The 5102-nt window shown below is 46.6% G+C and overlaps 1 long non-coding RNA gene across 1 annotated transcript; it reads left to right on the top strand.

The window, feature by feature from the left end:
* Nucleotides 1-971: 971 nt before the first annotated feature.
* Nucleotides 972-4191, top strand: LOC119257008 (uncharacterized). Its single transcript, XR_005127957.2, has 3 exons — nucleotides 972-1226; nucleotides 1403-1486; nucleotides 3973-4191. It is a non-coding gene; the product is annotated as an uncharacterized LOC119257008 (long non-coding RNA).
* The last annotated feature ends 911 nt before the right edge of the window (nucleotides 4192-5102 follow it).

The raw sequence follows: 5102 nt of genomic DNA, 5'->3' as shown, positions 1-5102 counted from the left end.
CTTGCATCAACCTTTTCCCTCTTTTTTTAAAAAAATTTATTTATTTATGCATACAAGAACTGGGGTACAGGCCAGAGGTGTGGGGGGTGAGAGGATTCACTAAAGATAGAGCAGGGAGCAGGACAGCAGACTGACTGAAATACACTGCTGAGGGGAGCAGCGGGCAAGTCAGGGGAGGTCTGCTGTGCCATGTGGGTTGCTCCTGGGCCGGAGATTGAGCTCCTGCTGCAGTGGCTGCAGATAGCTTCATAGGTTGCATCTTAACCCCTTGCACCACCAGGGAGGCCCTCAACCTTTTCGCTCCTGCCCAGCTTTTGCTTTTTCGCTCACTTGGCAAAACTACAACCTTAGGTTAAATCCAGTTCTCCATGTACCGTGCAGCTGAATAGGCCCAGAGAAAATGCCAAAGCCAAATGGACTGGACCCATTTAAACACCAGGACTATAGATCTTTCTGTACTGTTTCCCTAACCCAATAAGTTTTTCTTTTCTCCTCCCTCGATGAACCACCAGCACCTCCTCCACCACCATCATGGCTAGCCCATGACAAGGTTAATCATTTCACTGTAAAACTAGAAGCTCTCAGACTGAAGCCATACAAACATATGCTGCGTAGTTCTGGCCTTCCTCCTTCACTGGACGTGTTGCGATGTGAGGCCACCGCTTCACTTGTGAGCTGATTCCAGAACCTCTAAACTCTTTGGCTACATCCTCTCTCTCAACCAGGGTCCCTACTGAATCACAACTGAGTATTCAAACAGCTGCTGTTTCTCCCCAAATCCATCTATCCACCTATCTCTCCATTTATCATCGTGAGTGGGGGTGGGGTGGAGAGCACCGGCAAGAACCAGCTCTAGAAGGAAAGGCAGGTCAAGTAGACGGGGGTTGTCCTCATCCAGCGGGCAGAACCAGGACAGACTGCCCCACCCCCATCCCTCCAACATTCCAGGCAGGTTCTGAAAGGACAAAGAGTCCAACTGGTGCCAGCTAAGCTTACTTGAACAGGCCAAGATCTTAGTCTAGTTTCCAACAGCCTGGGGCCTGTGCCCTGAGCCCAAGCCAGCCTGTGAGGAGAATTTTGATGCTTGTCAGAGAGGCCTTTGCTCACTCATTTCTAAACTTGAATTTGCTTTTCCTTGTAGTTGTATCAAACAAAGTTTATAAAAATTCTCTTGCGTGAAATCAGCAGAAGAGGAGGCTTCTTAAGTCTGGGATAGCTTAGATGAGGTGAGCGCTCAGGGAGGCCAGGGGTGGAATCTACAGGGCCTGGGAGAGTATGAGGCTCACCCTCAGGTAGGAAACACAGTGAAAACACGGGTGGAACAGGGGTGAGGAAAAGAAAGGGGTGCAGCTTGGGTGGAGCTCCCTCCCACCTGGCTTGGCATCCCTTACCACAATTCCAGGAGTCAGTTTCCATGTTGGAAAAGGTTGTGATGGGAGACACCTGGTGCTTGGTGCATGGCATGGAGAGTCCTCTGGGAAGTCAGGTGTGTAGAATTGGCCTGTGGGAAAACCGGTAAGTTAACTATTGTCACACAGCCATGTCCTGCCTGGAAACTTTAGGCATCTACTGGTCACAGGCTGACATCATCATGCCAATTCCAGCATTTCATCATGGTACCCATCTAGGCCTGTCCTGGCAATGTCCTTGTGTCAGATTTTCCTTGACCCTCACCTTCCCTCCACCTATGGATTCCCTGTTTTCTATGCATACAGGCCGTTTTCTAGATTTGTGACCATATTCCGATATGTTCATTCCAGGGTCAAATGAAGTGTCTGTGGAGATATTTGTGTGAGATATTTGAATTGTTTGCAGGTTTGAGAAATGATAAGGATTTCTGGGTCGTTTCCTCAGTGTTAGAAGTTTGCTCGAGAGTCTTAGTCAGCCTGCCCAGTCTTTGTGACTATTGCACATCAATGTCACAAAAATAACAGCAGTATACTTTCAACTTCAATGGTGGCCATTCAGCATCAGTTACCATGGTAACACCCAGAAGCACCCAAAAGAAGTGTGGTGGCTTTCTCCAGGCCCTGACATAGGCTTCCTCTCTTGCTTTTCTATTGCTTTTGATTTCCTTCTCTCATTTTTCTTGATTCCTTTCTGCCCCCCACACTATGAAAACATTCCTGGAAGACAGGGCCTACCAGAACAGCTACGTTGTTCCCTGCTGTTCCTGAAGCATGCAGAACAGTACCAAGCACAACAGTGGGAAGAGTGAATGAATGAAGAGGTTAATATCAGGTGCGGTGTCAGGTTGTGGAACCTGGTTTGAGTCACTCAGGCTCCATGTTGGTTGCCATGCTGGGACTTCAAGGTGAAAATTAAATAAGCTGACTCAGCAATCCAGCAACTGGAAGAACAAGAGACATCTGCTCATATACTAGCAGAGCCTCCACCTGCAATTGGTGGACTCCTCTCCTGCTCACTGATCAAAGAAAGATACATAAACTTAGGAGCCAAACCAAACTTCATAGTCCATGAGTTCAACTCAGACCATCTCTTTGCCTGACCCTCGAAACTCCCCTGTGCCCTGACCCCAAGAGCACGAACTTTGGGAATGTGCCTTGGTCTTGTACCAGTCATGGGTCTTGTCCTCCAGCAAGTGGCTTCTAATTATATTATAGTCTGATTATTCCCCCAGGTGGATGCCATTATCATATTTCTAAAACCCCAAAAGTTTACAATCCAAGCCTATTTGCTTGATGCCTAAGGGTATAACACAGGTTTTTCTAGAATCTTACCCCTCCTCCAAAATTAAGCATTCCTTGAGAGTAAAGAAACATTTCTGCTGTGACTATATTTTTGGGTACCACCACTTTTCATTCACTGCTAGCTAAGCTCAGAGCTTTGACTCCTTGGGATGCTGCAGTACTGCAAGGTGACCTTGGGGGTCCATGTGGCTTCCTGCAGGGGTGTCCATGCATAATTTGAGACTGAGCTTAAAGGGTTAAATTGCTTTCAGACCCTAACTGCGCAAAAGAAAAATAAACTTATCTAAACTTTTTCTGAGACCTGCTTTTAAAGACAAAGCAAGTGTAGAGACTTATCAACTGAGCTGCACTCCCAGACCAGCTGGGAACTGGGAAGCCAGAAGAGGAGGGACATACAAACAGAATTCTAAGACTCCAGGCCTCCAAAGAACAGCCTCTTCTTAGTTCACATACAACGTGCTCTGTGTCTGGCTGATGAAATCCACATTTCTATGCCTCTAATCTCCTTTGGAGCCATTGAAATTTAATTCCTTTGCTCTTAACCCCAGTTTCCCAAACCTATATAACCTCATTCCCTTTGTGAATCAGGAAAATGGTTTATTGGGACAACAGTCCAACCATCTTCTGAGATGACTACTTTCGGAATACTCCTTTGTTTTCCTTGCTCCAGTCCTTGATCTTCATGCTTGACTGGTGGGCAGTGGGCAGCCAGACCTGAGTTAGTATCTGTGCATGTGGTCGCCAGGACCAAAATGTTTTCTAAAGTGACCTTTGATTCCACACTTACTCGGGTCTGTAAAAATTGTTCAGCAGAGACCGCACATTTTGCCCCTACGTGTGACTGTCATAAAGTGTGAACTGATGTGAAGTATGACAGTCGTAAATGTCAAGTCTAGCCCTGTTCTTCTCCCTGACACTTTACATTGGTTCTTCAAACTTTCCCTGAACGCCAACTAGACTACATGTGAGCTTCCACAGACAGAAATGAACAGTCTGAGAGGGCTTTTGGCCTAGGGACTGTCTTGGCTGGATACCCCTACAAAGACTTTTTATGCTTTTATCATTTAGTCCTGACAGGAACCCACTAAGGCTGGTACATTATTAGCCCATTTCACAGAGGAGGGACCTGAGGCTTGAAAGGTTAAAAGACTTGCCCCACACCACAAAATCACTAAGTAATTTTCTAGTCAGGATGTGATTAGGAGGAGTCAAGACATGAACTGAACTCAAGTCAGGCACTAAAAAGTCTTCTTTTTCACAGAAAATTCCACATGAGTGACAAGAGTGAAGCACAGGTGCCTGGGTTTTGCGTGAGTTACCCTTCAGAGAACAGATGCCCCGCTTGTAAACATCTTGCACATCGAAACTGCTGGCAAAACTAAACTGCTGGCAAAAAACGTTGTTTTTTTGCTCTGCGCTTTTTGTTACAAGCATGTAGCAAATCATCTATATTTAGCATTAATGAGTGTTTGTGAGTGGTCTTGGGAATCTAAATATAAAGTATTTTGATTCTAAATTACAAACAACCAACTTTAAGAGAGGAATTTTGGTCTTTAGCCTATTTATTAAATCAGGCACTTCCTGAATTTTCTTCTAAAAGACGAGGGAAGAAGTAAACATTTATTGAGTGTTCATTATATGCTACCCACGTTAGCTTCTTGGGATAATCCACTAGCCCAAGGAGACAGGCCTCCTCTGCCTGGCTTATAGCTGAGGAAATGGAAGCTGAAGCACAGTGAGTGGCAGGATCAGGATTCAGGACAAATTCCAACCCCAAAGCTGGCTATTTCCCTGCCTTTTCTGGGTTAGCTGGTGTCCCCTCCACACTGAACATGCTGAGGCAGGGCTGGATGTGGCTGAACACTCTCTAGGTGAGGAATAATCACGTGATCAGGGTGTCTGGCAGCACAACCCTGAATATCATTGTTTGTGGTTGGTGAACCTGACCCCAGAATCAGAGAGGGGTGCTGCTGAAAGACCCCTAAAGTCCAGACCCTGAATGTGAAGGAGACCACCGGGGGCCAGTGACCAAGGTTTCTTTGACCAAACTCTAGCTGGGCCCCTCCCCTCTGAGACCTTTCCTCAACTGGGACTGAATGTTGTCCTGAGGAAACTTGCACACACACTCACATAGTTTGTCACAGCCACATCGCTAGGGGTGACCCTAGCCCCCCTCAAAGTTCCTGCCTGGGAAAAGTCAAGGCTGCCCAAAGAACTTACTGTTTGTTCCAGCAGACATCCTCATCTCCTTACCCTGTCTCCCAGTCTCTGTGGAGGGAAGACACCAAATTCAAACTCCCCTGAGCTCAGTTAACAAACCCAGATGGGCTTCTCACGGACTAGCTAGGCCCTCCAGCTCTTTGTAATTTTCCCTTCCCTGACTGCTGAGCC

This window comes from Talpa occidentalis, unplaced genomic scaffold, assembly GCF_014898055.3.
Source record: "Talpa occidentalis isolate TD23 unplaced genomic scaffold, MPIMG_talOcc4v2.1 talOcc4.4, whole genome shotgun sequence".
Lineage (NCBI taxonomy): Eukaryota > Metazoa > Chordata > Mammalia > Eulipotyphla > Talpidae > Talpa > Talpa occidentalis.
The sequence above is the reverse complement of the archived record's forward strand: the minus strand, read 5'-3'. Positions and strand labels throughout refer to the sequence as shown.